The following is a 16,571-nucleotide window of genomic DNA, read 5'->3' on the forward strand; positions in this document are numbered from 1 at the left end:
GCACCTTTGCTTCCAGGGATTTAGCTTAGTGGTTCCAGAGCCTGCTTCACAAGCGCAAGGTCCAAGTTTGATCCCTGGTACCAAAAAAAAAAAAAAAAAGACCAGGAGTAAGCTGGAGCATGCTTGTAATCCTAGCACTTGGGGGGCTGAGGCATAAGGATTGCTGCAAGTTCAAAACCAGCTTGGGACTGAATAGTGAATTCAAGGCCAGCCTGAATGTAGTGAGACCCTGTCTCAAAAACGAACAAAAAGAACAGGGGTAAAGAAGCTCAGACTAGAGCTCCCTGCAGTCCTAATTATGGCTATCAATCTAGAGGAGGGTTTTTCCAGAGAAGGAAGTTAAAACAGAGTAAGCCACCCCTGTATCTAAAAGGAATTGAATTTGTTTACTCATGAAAATCACCGTCACCTGGGATTCCTTACAGGAGGTTAAGATGTCCATGCACTGCAGCATGCCCTTTCAGTCCTCTTCGTCAGAGCTAGAGGTAAGAGTTTTGGTTGGCCTATCCCCTCTTTGGGAGTGGGGACAGTCAATCCTCAAGTGCCGTCGGCCACCTGATGCACATAGCAGGGCCCAGCCAGTGGCCTATTACAGGTGCATGTCCAGTGCCCAGTTTCCTTGCATTTAAAGCAGGAACTCTTTCCTTGATTGGCCCTGGAGGATTTAGGGGTGTGCTTGAAGCATTGCCAATTGTGACAGCCATAATTTGGCCTGCCTTTTTTTTTTTTTTTTTGGTTCCTCTCTTTTTCATTTTCCTCCAGATCCTGATGGATGAACACAGAAAAGATTACATCTAGAAATTTGGTCATGGGGATCTGGAGGCCCATCTGAAGTTTTTGTAATTTGCACCAAATATCTGGGGCTGATTTTGACTAATGAAATCTTAACCTATTACTGCCTGTCCCTCCTTGGAAGGTGGATCTAAGATCTAAGTTTGTATATTTACAGAAAACTTCTATAGTAGTACAGACAGCTTTTCTTCTTTGCCCTCTCTCATCTTTTGGTTTTCTGAGCCAAGGTCTTGCTATGTAGTTCAGGCTGGTCTTGAACTCAGTATTTAGCCCAGGCTAGTCTCAAACTTGTGGTGATCCGCCTGCCTCAGCCTTCTGAGTGCTGGGATTATAGGTGTGCACCACCACACCCAGCTCTCACCTTTTCATAGTTAATAGATTCTTTAAGGGATCTTTTTATTCTCATGATAAGAGCAGTCTTCGTTTTGACCTCTTGTTTCTAAATCACTTGGAGAGGGTGGGACTGATTTACTCACCAAAGGATTATAAGGAGAAGTTGAGGAGACCTCCAAGGGTGGTTTCTTTCGTTAAACAAGTAGGAGAGACCTGTGTCCCCCCTGAGACACAGGTGGGAATTTGAGGATAGGATCATCAATGTTATCAATCTCTTCTTTGGGACACCCTTAAGTATCATATCTCTTGGGCCTTTGCAGTGGGATGGTTTCTGATAAAGAGCTACAAAAGCCTGAACATCATGGATTTCAGAACACTTTCCTTGCCTTTTCCAAAGATCTAAGTGAACTACACCATTGTAATTTACACTTACCTTCTGCTCTCATTTTTCAGCATTTCCTAGTTCACACAGGGGCCTAATGGTAAGATTGGCAGGGTGTTTCCCATGGCACTTAGTGGGGTCTGTAGAGAGAGAAAAGATGATGTCTAGGGTTTTTGTTTGTTTGTTTTGAGACAGGGTCTTGCTATGTACTCCAGGCCAAACTTGAACTCACTATGTAGCCCAGGCTGGCCTCAAACTCATGGTAATCCTCCTATCTCAGCCTCCCAAGTGTTGGAACTACAGGTGTGTACCACCATGCCTGGCTAGGTCTAGGGTTCTTCTGAGGGCATCCCTGCAGAAGGATGGAGACCCATTGAGCTCTGGGGCATTCCCTATGAAACTCAAAATGGTGGTGATGCCTTCTCCATGGCCTACAGCCCACTATGGCTCCTTAAAAACCATGGTGGACTCCCCTACTGGCTCCAACTAACTACTTTAGAAAAAGTATCCCTCCTATTTATCCCAATAAAAGCCCTTGGTAATTATTTTTTTAGGCAGTAGAGAAGCCTATTTTTCAGCATTTCAGAAAGAAGCCTTGGGAAGTTCCAAGTACAAAGTTAGGGTCCGCATACTCAACAGGAGATTAAGTTGATGTTCCTCAGCTGTTTGCTCTGTGCTATTCAGACCCTCAAGCATATGTGTCTAAATCAACTTAATTTCTCTTAGAAGAATCAGGGAGGAGATCTAACCAGATTCAGAAGAGAGGAGGCGAGGAGGCCCATATGCTCCTTAAAGCAGAGACCACAGCTCTTAGCTGTAAGGGTGAGATTTCCTGGAGTCCAAGAGGACAGTTGGCAAACACGGCAGAAAGGTGAACTGGGATGACTCCTGAGGTTTTAAAAAATAGGATTCCCAAAAAAGTCTCACTGAGAATAGCAAAAGATATAGGGCTTATTGAGGAGGAAAGTGCAAATGAGACTTTGATCATGGTGAGCACGAAAAAGGGCAGGGTGGGATAGGTGGTTAATCAAGGAGAAAACCAGGTTAAGGATAGCTATTCCCCCACAAAAGACTGCAAAATCTGAATGAAGTATTTTTTAATAAAATACTGACAGGAACAAAATGTGGAAGCAAAAGAGACATATTAAACTTTAGGTTACATCCACATGGAACCTGCATGGTGCCTAGTTTTCTTGCAACCCGGGGGAACTTAACATGGTCTGTTCCATGACTGGGTTAGTGGCAGATGCTCTGGAAGCTCTTAACTGCCTGACTCATACCCACAACGAATGACAACACACACACACACACAAACAAAATGCCAGAAACAGAAAAAGAAAAGAAAACTTTCCCAAAAAGAGAGCTACCTCCTCCTGGCTGGCTCACCAAGAGAATGCTACCAGTTTATGGGTCCTGGGGGAAATTCCTTGTAGCTTCTTGGGATCCTAAACAAAGAATTGAACAAGACAAAGAAAAACTAGTAGGGATGTGTATTTATTGAAGGTGGAAAACAGGTACACTGCAGGGAGGGCAGGCCAGTGAAGAGGGCCACGCAGCCATGAGGTAAATGGAGAGGAGTCTTTTGTATCTGGAATGGCTTCCCCTCATGCAAACAAGGCATTTGGGACAGCTTTCCTAGTAGAAACTCACTTGGCCTGGTGCCAGATTAAAACTGTCCTACTGAAGACTTGCTTGGTTTTGTACCAGACGTAAATGAAGAATTGAAGATAGCACTTTTAGCCAGGTGTGGTGGCACATACCTATAATTCCAGCACTCAGGGACTCGGGCAGGATGATCACCGAAAGTCTGAGGCCAGCCTGGGCCTACATAGTGAGTTCAAGGCCAGCCTGGATTACATAATGAGTTCAAGGCCAGCCTGGATTACACAGTGAGACCCTGTTTTAAAAAAACAAAAAATAAAAAACAAAAAAACCCCCCAAAAACAAACAAAAAAAAATGAAAGAGAAGAAAAGAAAATAGCACCTTTCTGATTGCTCCCATGTACAGTATTCAGGAACTTCAGAGTAATCTTGGATTTTGTGTTCTGCACATGCACCCTGCAAGATTATGCCTACCTACTCAACTGGCTTTGCCCCAGCCCTAATCTACCACCTCAGACAGACTTGGTCACAGGCTGTCACCTATTCTGAGCCCTGCTCCAAAGTAACTTTTTACCTGACATTTATGTGGATAATAAGACAGCCTTTATCCACCATACATTTCCTGTCCTCTCCCCTATAACTTCTTACCTTCCCCTTGAAGCCCTGTGTCTCTATTCCATTCTATAGTTCAAGCTGCTATATAGCTTTACTCATATGACCCTTCCTCAAGAAGGGTGACTTCAGTGTGTATGTTTGTAATTAAAATGCTTTTTCTCCTTTTAATCTGTCTACCATCAGTTTATTCCATAGATTCAATTATCAAACTTTCTGAAGGTAGGTTTTTTTCTCCTATGGAGTGAAAATATAAAGAACATAAAATAATAAAATGAAAAAAAAACATCTACTAGGAAAAGAATTAATCTGTGCAAGCATGTCAGGACTTAGACCAGCAAATTAAAACCAAAAGGTAGTATACAAAGGAGACCTCAGATCCCTACCTGAGAGCTCATTATAGAGGCTTTAGACATTCCTTGGATGTCCTCAGATTCTGCAGTGAGAATCTACCAGCATGTCTTGGTCTTTATTTACATTTTACTGGCAGTTCAATGCAGGCAGGCCTGAAGGGTCACAGGAGCTGTTACCAAGCCCAGCAAGAAGAGATGCAGCCACAGGCAAAAGGCTTGTGTGACAGGGACTGTGGTCCTAGGTGGAGGAGCACTGCCACTGCCGACACCAGCCATGCTCCCGTCTCCTGCTAGTGTCACCCACAGGCTGATCAGAGGTCAGAGGGCAACAGGAATCAGGGTTCTAAACCAGCATGATGGTGCACACCTATAATCCCAGCTATTCAGGAGCCCAAGGCAGAAGGATTGCAAGCTTAAGGCCAGTCTGGACAATGTAGTTAGACCCTGTCTCAAAATTTGAAAAACAAGTTTTAAAGGGTTGAGAGTACAGTGGTAGAGCACTTGCCTAGCATGTATGAGGCTCATAATCAGGTTGAGAAGGGAAGAAAAAAGGAAATAGAATGGCAAAAGGAGAAAAACTAGCACAGAATGTTTAAATTTCTTAATGATCTTTCTCATCTTAGAGCATTGCCCAGCATCTTCAGTAACAGAGATTGCAGTATCTTTCTTTTGATCTTAATGAGAAAGAATCTGAAGCACCTCCACTAATTACAATGCATGCTCTAGGTCTTTGATATATACCATTTATCAAGTTAAGAAACTTAAGTCTCCTAGTTTTTTAAGAGTTTATTACAAAGAGATGTTGAACTGTGTTTCTTTTCATGTTCAGATAATGATTTCCCGCTTAATCCATTAGTATGTGAATTACATGGATGCCTTATATTTTCTTTTTTCTCTCAAAAAATAATTTTTCTGTGAAATGTAAATGTAAAAAATATATAAACAAAATATAGGTAAATCTTACTGAATAATAATGAAATGAACACTCGTGTTCAATCCATTGAGACACAGAACATTTTCAACAACTTAGAAGCACTCTGTTACTTCCCAATCACGTACCCTTTCTTCTCCCAGAGAGGGAACTATTTTTCTAAAATTCATGTCAGTCACTTTTTTTCTTTTTCTTTTGGAGGCCTAACCCCTATATATGCATCCTAATGATATGTTGATTAATTTTACTGGCTTTAAAAAATTATACAGAACCCACTGCCATTCCACCACTCCTAGGGCAGAGGAGGTGGGCTACACGGCGCCAGTAGCATACACACACACACACACACACACACATGCACACACACCCATGGAAGTGAGAAGACATGTAAACAAGTCTCAAAACCAGACTTCCAGATCACCTACAGTAACCTCAAAGGGAAACGAGATGGAACAATCTGATAATCAATCACCTGGACTCCCTGAACTGGCAACAAAACAGGATCTGGAAAAAATGAAATCAGAAATAACTTCTCAGATAACAGCAAAGATTGTGTCCATAGTGCAAGACATGATTAATAAATCTAGAGAGGACATAGATTTAAAAAAAATAGAGGATCTGAGGAACATGATGGAATCCCAACATAGGAAACAAATGGAATCCATAAAACAGATGCAAACAGATTTCCAGAAGATTAAAACTCCACTGAAAGTCTACACAGCAGAATGAACCAATGTGAGGACAAAATTTCAAATCTAGAAGATAAGACTGCAATTAGTGAACAGGAAAAGAAAAATTGCTTTAAATTTCTAAGGGACCATGAGAAAGCAATCCAGCAGCTGCTAGATGATTCAAAGAAGAATAACTTAAGAATGATTGGAGTCAATGAAGAAACAGGACAGAGTGCAGATGACATAAAAAAACTCTTCACAGAAGTGATGGCAGAAAACTTCCCAAGGAGGGGAAAAGAACTTGACATACAGATAAGTGAGGCATATAGGACTCCAATTAGCCTTGATCAAAAAAAATCTACACATAGACATATAATTGTTAAGATTCCAGAAACCCAACAGAAGAACAAAATTCTACAAGCTGTGAGAGAAAAGAAACAAATCCCATACAAAGGAAAGCCCATCACAATCACAGCAGACTTCTCAATGCAAACCCTCAAGGCAAGAAGACCTTGGAGTGATGTACTTCAAGCCCTAAAGGAAAACAGCCTCCAACCAAGACTGATGTACCCTGCAAAACTATCTTTCAAAATGGTTGGAGAAAGACGATACTTTCATGATAAATACACCTTAAGAACTTCATGAATACCAAACCAACACTCCAAAAAATTTTAGACAATATCCTAGGAAAAGACAATGAGGATCACAACCCCAGGAAGCCCAGCAGAATGAATCCATGGGGCATGACAAATTAAACACAAAGGAGGAGAATCCAACAAAAAGAAAAAGTCATGACAAGGCTTTTAAAACTTTAACTTCATCTCCCTAATGAGCGTATACATCAATCTTGTTATTGTCCTGATTAGTATTTTTCTGATTCTAGTGTTGCACACCTTTCCTTGTGCTCTACTGGCTATTTATCATCTTCTTGTGTCTACTTGTTAATTGGGTTGTCTATTAATGAGATGTAAGAGTTCTTTATATATTCTGGTCATAGGTTATATGCATTGTAAATATGGTCTGTTTAAGGACTACTTTTCATTTTAATGATGTCATTTAAAGTTCTAAATTTTGATGGAATCATATTTATCAATTTTTTTCTTTTATACATCATGTTTTTTGTATCCTAGGAAGTTCTTGCCTACCCTAAATTCATAAACATTTTCCCTTATAATTTCTTCTTAAAGTTTTATACTTTTAGGCTTTCATATTTAGGTTCATAGATCCTCTCAAGTTATTTTTATGTATGGAAATAAAGGGTTGAGGTTCATTTTTATATATGGACACCAGACGTTCTAGTGCCATTTGCTGAAAACACTACCTTTTCCTTGGCTCTTGAATTGAATTTATGTTCTATAAAATGTTAATGTTAAATAATCTTTCAAAACTCAGTGGACCATATATGTGTGGTTCTATTTCTAGATTCTGTTTTATTCAAATGATCTATATGTCTTTCCTTACACCAACACTGCCTTGATTACTGTAGCTTTAGAGGAAGTCTTAAAATTAGGTACTAAACATCTTCCAACATTGTTTTTTTTCTTTTTACATTTCTAGGTCCTTTGTACTCCTACATAACTTTTCAATTTCAATATCCAATTCTTCATTTATAGCAAGTATACGTAGACCTGAATTTTTATATATACCTTGTTTTTCTAATCCTGCTAAATTCAAATACAACTTCTAGGGGCTCCTAGAGATTTCTTAGTATTTTCTCTGTAGATGATCATTTCATCTGCATATAAAGATTTTACTTCTACCTTGCCAATCCCATCCTAATTGTGTCATTTCATTGCCAGACTATTTTAGTTTGGGCCTATGTTTCAAAGTTTAATGGACAGATGAAGAGTAGGCATATCTGCCCTCGTTCCCCACCTTAAGGAGAAAGCATTGTGTCTTCTCCATTCATATAAGGCATTTTTGCTAGAAGTATGGAGTATATGGCTTATCTGTTGAGAAGGTTCTGTTCTACTTCTAGTCTACTGATAACTTTTACCACGAACAGCTGTAGAATTCAGTTCGATACTTTTTCTCCAACTAGTGACAGGATCATATGGCTTTTGCCTTTCCTCTGTTAAAATGATGACTTTTGGGAGTGGATCTTCCAATGCTGAACCAACACTGCCATCCCTATAAAAAAACCACTTTCTACATCCTGCCAGATCTGACTTCTAATAGTTTGTTTTGTTAAACAAATTTCTATCTATGTTCATACTTTTTTCTTCTATTATCTTTATCCAGTTTTAGGATTAGCACAATGTTGATTTCCTAAAATGAGGGGAGAAGGGTTCCTTCTTTTTTCTGCTTTAATTGTTTGATATAATTTATCAGTTAAAATGTATACGAGCCTGTTGTTGTCATATAGGTAGGTTTTCAAGCTAGGAATATACTTTCTTTAATAGGTACTATTCAAATTTTATATTTCTTCCAGAGTTAGTTTCATTAATTTGTCTTCCAAGGTACTTCTTAGAAGTTGTCAAATTTATTTCAAAACAGATTTTTGAAATATGCTTTCTATATCCTTTTAAATTCTGTAAAATCTGTGGTAATGTCTCCTAGATCTTGATATTGCAATTTTAAAAATGTATAATTGATATTGTATAATAGGAAGTAAAGGTCTCAAGGAGCAGGGGAAGTGGGAGGGGTAGGGGAAATGAAAGAAGGGAAAAGAAAAAATATGAGAAAGGGAAAAAAATGGAAACAAGGTCTTTGCAAATAGGGAAGGGAGGTCAGGGGAAGGGAAAAAAATAAGAACCAAGATATTCATGTAATGGTAGAAGATCTCAATGATGTATGTAAATGTATTTTATACCTAAAATGTACCAATAAACTTAAAGGGGGGAAAAATTTTATGGATAGTCAGGCCAAGTGGTGCATGACTATATTCCCAACTACCAGGGAAGGCGAAGAAGGAAAACTTCAAATTTTATGCCAGCCTGGGCAATTTAGTGATAGCTTGTATCAAAGTTTAAAAAATAAAGGTGGAAATGTAGCTAAGTGGTACAGTGCTTAGCATATGAGAGGTGCTGGGTTCAATTCTAAGTAGTACAAGGGAAAATAATTACACAGGTAAAATCATTATATATGTATTGTATATGTATATATGTAGACTTTTTAATGTATAGAAATTGATAAATCTTTTTCTTTTGCACATTCATATATATGCCTCATTTAAAGAATTATTTTCTGTGGTTTCTTCTAAAAATATTGCCTATTAACTTTAATGCCTTGATTCATCTGAAATTGTAGCCAGTAAAATTGCTAAACCTTCTATTGCTATTTCTATTTCTGTAATATATCTTTTTGCTCAGAATTATGTTCTTGAGATTCATCCATGTGGAATTTCCATCTGTAGTTAATTCATTTTCACTATAGTAATGTTACTTAGCTAAATGACTATACTGCAGTTTATTAATCCATTCTGCTGTTGATAAACATTTGAATTGTTTCTAGTTCTTTGCTACTGTGAACAATGATATTAAAATATTCTTGTAAAAACCTGGTGAGGTGGCACACACCTGTAATTCCAGCTACCTGGGAGGTGCAAGTCAGAAGATCCCAAGTTTGAGGCCACCCTGGGCAACTTAGCAAGAGCCTGTGTCAAAATAAAAAATAAAAAGTACTGGGAATATAACTCAGTGGTAGAACACCCTTGGGTTCAATCTCAAGTACCGGCAAAAAAAAAAAATTAAAAATACCCTGGTATCCAAGTGAAAAAATGTCTTTTCAATTATGTATCTGGTATTAAAATGGCTAGCTTGTAGGATATATACATTTCATTAAGTGATTGAAAACTGTTTCTCAAGTGATTGTACTAATCTAACTACCAATACCAGCACAGATGAAACCTGTTAATTTTAGACTTTTTTTATTTTTTGTTACTGGGGATGGAACTCCAGACCTTGCACTTGTGAGGCAGGCACCGGAACCTCTGAGCTAAATCCCTGGCCCAGAGATTAGACTTTTAAATTTTTTGCCAATCTGATAATTGAAGGACCCTAGTTAGCAAGACAAACTCCATATTGTTGCTTGACCCACCTGCCTGTCCTTTAGATGAACTCAAAAGGAAGCTTAGAAACCTCCTCCCCTTAAAAGGTCCTTTTAGAAATAACAATTAATCAACTATTGTTTTACAAATGTTCTAATAGCAGGACATTCTGCTTCTGTACCTTTTGCTTGCTTTGCTAGTTCTATCCCTTAGGGGGGCCTAGAAACTGTTGGCCTCAAAGGTGGATAAAACATGTTTGTCTCCCCCCAGTCAGGGCTCAAGTCCGATGCTTGGCTCAGGTTCTGGCCAGTAATAAACTCCTGTGTGGATTTAATATCCATCTCTGGTTGGTTCTTTCTCGCTAGGTCTAACATTCTTGGAGGCCCCAGCAAGATAGCCAGCTGCTCTGGAGCTTATTATTTTGGAGCCATTGTTTCTTTTTAGGAGACTAGGATTGGACATCAGCAGTGTTTGGCCCCTCTGAACACCAGTCCGTGGAAGGAGAGGCCACCCTGATGGTATTCCGGGGCTCTGGGTAGGCCGGTCCCAGTCGGGCCCTATCGCCGATCGACTGGCCTGCAGGAATTTATTGGGAAAGCCTCTAGAGGTGAGAATTGAATGATTCTTAGTGCACTGTGGGTAGATAGGAGGAAGCTGGACGGACACGGCACAGGTTCCCCTATCTAGAGTCTCTTCGCAATGGCAAGCAGACTCACCGGGTCAGAGTTGTCAGAAGGGCAACTCCCTGAATGGGGTCTGTGTCCATTCAGCCCCAGAGGTTTTACCTGGCCAAAGTTTGTCTTTGTCTGTTTATTGTTGTCTGTCTACCTGCTCTGTGTGCCTTTTGCATTTTCACAGGCTAAAATTATGGGTTCCTCACAGTCCACAGAAGGAACTCCACTTGATTGTGTTTTGAATAACTTCAAAAAAATTTATTCCACAGACAGGGAAGAAAAATATGGCATGAAATTTTCTAAAGGCAAATTACAAACCCTGTGTCAATTAGAATGGCCCAGTTTCAGAGTCGGTTGGTCCCCAGTGGGAACTTATTCTATGCACATTGCTCACAAGGTTTGGAATGTGGCCATAGAGTCAGGGCCCCACAGGTCCTGATCGACCTTTGGCACTCGATTGGGACAGGACTATGGTCCATCAGCCCCCCTGTCTTCCTCCTCCCTTTTTCTTTTAAAACAGACAGAGCCCTGGGGGAAGATTGATTTATGTCCCTTTTACAACTAGTGATCTTTACAATTGAAAACATCAAAATCCCCCTTCTCTGAAAAACCTCAGGCATTAATCTCTCTTCTTGAGTCTGTTTTTCATACCCATCAGCCCACTTGGGGTGATTGCCAGCAGCTTTTACAGATCCTGTTCACCATTGAGGAGTGGGACCACATTTATCAACAGGCAGTCAAAGAGGCCCTGGGGCCAAACCCCGGCATCACTTCTGGAACCCCGGGGTATTCGGCCAGGGCTGAAGCTGCTGTTCCATCGTGGTGCCCCGAATGGGACCCCAATGATGATGATGGTAGGAGGCTGGGGACCTACCACCAGAACTTATTAGGGGGACTCTGGGCAGCTGCCAGAAAGCCCACTAATTTGAGTAAGGTAAGTGAGGTTTGCCAGGGAAAAATGGAGTCTCTGGCTGCGTTTTTAGAGAGACTCTTGGAAGCCTATAGAGTTTTCACTCCTATTGACCCAGAGACTCCCCAAAATGCAGCTTTAAATTTGGCCTTTGTTTCCCAGTCGGCCCCAGACATTAGAAAAAAATTACAGAAATTGGAGGGATTTGAGGGAAAGAATAAGACTAAACTCCTGAACATAGCCCAGAAAATTTATGATAACTGTGATGCCCCTGAGGAAGTCCTAGCTAAGAAACGGGGGAAAGTCACTATTGCTGCACTCCAGGCACAAAAGACAGTCCCTCTGGACAGAAAAGGAGAAAGCCGCCTTTTTGGCTTTAAAGAAAGCTTTAGTGTCAGCACCAGCCCTGGCCCTACCTGATGTCACCAAGCCCTTTTGGTTGTTTTTGGCTGAACGAGGGGGCATAGCCAAAGAAGTGCTTGCCCAGGCATTAGGGCCTTGGAACAGACCTGTGGCCTACTGTCTAAAAGACTTGATCCTGTGGTGAGTGGATGGTCTACCTGTTTGAGGGCAGTTGCAGCCACCGCCCTCCTGGTCAAGGAGGCAGATAAGCTCAGCCTGGGGCAGGACCTGGTCATCACCGTACCCCATGTGGTGGAGACATTGCTGAGAGGAGCCCCAGAACAATGGCTCTCCAATGCCCACCTGACTCAGTACCAAGCCCTGTTGCTGGATGCTCCATGCATCAAATTCACTGGAGAAATGACCCTCAATCTGGCCACCTTACTCCCAGACTCTGACTCATAGGCATGCCCCTCCATGACTGTCTGGACACTCTGACAACTTCCACCACCAACCACCCAGACCTGACTGACATTTCCCTGCAATGCCCAGATAAGACCTTCTTCACCGATGGAAACAGCTTCGTGGAAGACGGAGTCAGGTATGCGGGGGCAACCATAGTCAGTCCAGGAGGACAGGTGCACTGGGTACAGACATTAAGCTGGGGGGCATCGGCACAGAGGGCTGAACTAATAGCCTTAACTCAAGCCCTAAGATTAGGTCAAGACAAGGCTGTAAACATCTCCACTGACAGCCGGTATGCATTTGCCACTGCCCATGTGCGTGACAACATCTACAGGCAGAGAGGGCTATTGACATCAGAAGGAAAAACTATCAAAAATAAAAAAAATGTTTGGCCTTATTGGAGACAATTTGGGAACCCAGGGCACTGGCCAGTATTCATTGCAAAAGCCACCAAAAAAGAGACAGCTTAGAGGCCCAAGGTAACTGAGCGGCCAATGATGTGGCCCGACGAGTGGCCAGAGAACCAGTGGGGCCCATAGACATTCTGCCCATCCGACCCTTTTGAATACCTGCCAGAAAGACCCACATATACCCCAGAAGAGGAAGAGGAAAACCAAAAGCAAGGGGGTACAAAACTGGACTCAGGCTGGTAAAAAGGGACAAACAAATTTATCTCCCCGGAGCCCTGGGGCGACAACTTGTTTATCAGTTACATCACTTAACTCACCTGGAAAAATCAAAGTTAAAAAGACTAATGAGCTCTAAGTTTTCAATCCCAGCACTGACCTCTATGGTCTAGGACATCAGTTCCAGGTGTCAGGTATGCACACAGTTAAACTCCAAGGTGAGACCAAGGAACAAAGGTAATTAACTATGGGGAAGAGAGCCAGGGGAACACTGGGAACTTGATTTCACCGAAATAAAATCCAACAATAGGTTCAAATATTTACTGGTATTGGTTGACACCTACTCAGGTTGGGTAAAAGCTTTCCCCACTCATGGAGTATCAACCAACATAGTAACTAAGGTTTTGCTCCAGGAAATAGTTCCCTGATTTGGCATCCCGCGTTACCTGGGGTCCGACAATGGGCCTGACTTCACGGCACAGATATCCAAATTGTTGGCAAAGGCACTACATATCGATTGGAAGTTACACTGTGTCTATCACCCACAAAGTTCAGGGCAAGTGGAAAAGATAAATAGGACCCTAAAAGAAACCCTGACTAACTATGTTCTAGATACTGGTGGTAGGTGGCCCGATCTGCTTCCTCTAGCCTTGTTAAGAGTTAGATGTTCCCCATATGTTGACAAGTTTACCCCTTTTGAAATCTTGTATGGGAGGCCGCCGCCACTCCTCCCTAAATTAAACCTTGAACAGATAACAGAAAATTCTTGTGTTTCTTTACTTCAGTCTCTTCAAGCCTTACAGATTCTTCAGAATGAGATCCAGGCTACAATACAACAAGCTCAAGAAAAACCCTTTGCGACGTTCCAGCCCAACGGTTTCAAGCCAGGAGACCTGGTCCTGATATGCTTGGTTTGCTTGCACCGAGGGCTTGACTAAATACATTCCCAAATCAGTCTTGCCTACCCAATCTGCCACTTTATTTTGTGTTACTGTGTATGTTGTTCCACAAGTCTTATATTATAATAAAAAAGGGGGCCGCAGACATCTGGGATTAACCACAACACTACAGGAGTAAATGGGCTGCCCCCGTTTTAGTGCCCATTCTGGTGGGATTAGGAATAGCCGGGTCAGTGGCTATTGGAACTTCCTACTTGATCCTTCAGGACACAAATTTTAAAGCCCTAAGCCACCAAGTAGCCAGAGATTTGGGTCACCTGAAAGACTCAATCTCCAGATTAAAAAACCAGGTAGAGTCCCTAGCTGAGATGGTCCTACAAAATCAAAGGGGACTTGACCTCCTGTTCATGAAACAAGGAGGGTTATGTATAGCCCTAAAAAAAAAACCCTGTTGCTTCTATGCTAATGGTTAACTACCCTAGTTTCTGCTGTAACAGGCCCCCTAGTTATCCTCTGCTTTTGCTCGTGGGACCTTGCATTATAAATGCTCTGACTAAATATGTTAGACAGAGGGTTGATGCAGTTAAACTGATGGTGTTGAGACAAAATTATGGATTTTAAAAGACTTTTTTAAAAAAATCCAATGAGTAAATACAGAAATCAAAGATTTGATTAAGTTACAAGAACCAGTGGGGAATGAAGGACCCTAGTTAGCAAGACAAACTCCATATTGCTGCTTGACCCACCTGCCTGTCCTTTAGATGAATTCAAAAGGAGGAAGCTTAGAAACCTCCTCCCCTTAAAAGGTCCCTTTAGAAATAACAATTAATCAACTATTGTTTTACAAATGTTCTAACAGCAGGACATTCTGCTTCTGTACCTCTTGCTTGCTTTACTAGTTCTATCCCATAGGGGGGCCTAGAAACTGCTGGCCTCAAAGGTGGATAAAACATGTTTGTCTCCCCCCCAGTTGGGGCTGCAGTCCGATGCTCATCTCAGGTCCCAGCCGGTAATAAACCCCTGTGTGGATTTAATATCCATCTCTGGTTGGTTCCTTCTCACTGGGTCTAACATTCTTAAAAAATTGTATTTCACTGAGGTTTAAATTTGTATTTCTCTATCTGCCTATTGAGCTGGATTTTTTTTTTTTTTTACAGATTCATAGGAATTCTCTAATTTCCATGTATGAAGTTTCACTTTGTTTTAAATGTTGCAAATCTCTTGTTCTTTTTTTTTAGCTTGTAACTCCCACAGCCCTGCACACTTGTATTTTGGCAGATTTGATTTAAAAGCCTTACTATTTTTTTCTTTTTAAAAACCTTTTTAATGTAGAGAAATTAGTGTTTTTCTTCTGTATTATCATATATATGCCTTATTTAAGGAATACTTTAAAAAATGGTTTTATTTTCTTGAGACAGGATCTTGCTATGTTGTTCAGGCTGGCCTTGAACTCCCTATGTAGCCCAGGCTGGCCTCAAATAATCCTGCCTCAGCCTCCTGAGTGCTGGGATTACAGGCATATGCCATCACGCCCAGCACATAAGGAACTCTTTTCTATCCTGTGGTTTCTTCTAAAAATATTGCCTGTGAACTTTAAGGCCTTGATTCATCTGAAATTGTATGTAGCAAACTTACTGAACTTTCTACTATCTATCAGAACAGACTCAATTTGTATTCCTTTCTAATGCTGGTGGAACGTTACCACATTCCTTGTGACATACGGATTATCTCACAGTTCTGGAGATCAGAGCCTGAAAACAGGTCCTGTGGAGCTAAAATCAAGGTGTCCTAGTGCTGTGTTCTTCTGCAGGTTCTGAGGGAGAATCCATTTCTTGCCTTTTCCAGCTTCTAGAGGTCACTCAGCATTCCTTGGTCCATGGCCTCCTTCCTGCCTCACTATGTTATGGCTTCCATTTTCAGTTACTTTTTCCAACATATTCTCCCCCCCACCCCCAGGAGCTTGAACCCAGGGCATTCACACTGAGCTGCATCCCAAGCCCTTTTTTAATTTTATATTTTGAGACAAGGTCTCATTAAGTTGACAGATTGCTCAGGCCCACCAGTTCTGGTGGCACATACCGTAATCCCAACACTCAGAAGGCTGAGGCAGGAGGATCGCTGAAAGTTTGAGGCCAGCCCTGGGCTATACAATGAGTTCAAGGCTAGCCTGAACTACATAGTAAGACTTGTTATCAAAAAAAAAAATTGCTTGGGTTGGGCTTGACCTTGTGATGCTCCTGCCTTAGCGCCCCAGGATGCTGTAGCTATAGGCATGTACCACCACACCTGGGCCTGCTATGTATGTTTGTGATTACACTAGGCCCATCTGAATGATCCAGGCCACTCCACCTCTGAAGATCCTTACCCTGATCACATGTATAAATACTCTTTTGCCAAATAAAGTAACATGATCAAAAGTTTTAAGGATGAGGATGTGGGCCTTTGGGAGGGGATGCATTATTAATAACTACCTACAATTCTCTCTCTCTCTCTCTATTTCACTACAAATCCCAGGCTGGCCTTGAACTTGCTATGTAGCACAGACTTGTCTAGAAATCATGATCCTCCTGCCTTAGCCTCCCAATTGCTGGGATTACAGGCATGTGCCACCATGCCCGGCTTAGACTAGATTTCTTAATAGGGCTACTTTTGGTTTTTACTTTTTAATTCTTCTTTTTTGTTCTATATTCTTAATTTACTTGGCAGGCTAAGATGTCCAATATAGTGTTCAATAGAAGTAGTGTTAGTGTCATCCTTACACTGTTTCTGAAACGTAAGCAAATCCTTTTGCAAATTTCAACACTGAATATGAATTTAATGAAAGTTTCTGGAGTTGTTTTTTATTCATTAAAGAAAGTGTTTTGTTGGGGGTGGGGAGGAGAAAGTTTTTGGCTGGGCGTGGTGGCTCATGCCTATAGTTCCAGTACTCAGGAGGCTGAGGCCGGATTGTCATGAGTTTGAGGCTAGCCTGGGCTATATAGTGAGTTTAAG

The 16,571-nt window shown here is 41.3% G+C and overlaps 1 pseudogene across 1 annotated transcript in view; it reads right to left on the reverse strand.

Moving 5' to 3' along the window:
- LOC106008818 (kelch repeat and BTB domain-containing protein 8 pseudogene) overlaps nucleotides 1-16,571 on the reverse strand; it is a 97,158-nt pseudogene that overhangs the window by 65,889 nt on the left and 14,698 nt on the right. Inside the window, exons 2-3 of the transcript XR_001183007.3 lie at nucleotides 1,559-1,647; nucleotides 5-74 (exon numbers count right to left, since the gene is read on the reverse strand). The product of XR_001183007.3 is annotated as a kelch repeat and BTB domain-containing protein 8 pseudogene (transcript). The remainder of the gene's footprint in view (nucleotides 1-4; nucleotides 75-1,558; nucleotides 1,648-16,571) is intronic.

The sequence above is a fragment of the Heterocephalus glaber genome, unplaced genomic scaffold (assembly GCF_053883595.1).
Source record: "Heterocephalus glaber isolate CG9 unplaced genomic scaffold, H.glaber_assembly_v1.0 deba00001481, whole genome shotgun sequence".
Taxonomy (NCBI): Eukaryota; Metazoa; Chordata; class Mammalia; order Rodentia; family Bathyergidae; genus Heterocephalus; species Heterocephalus glaber.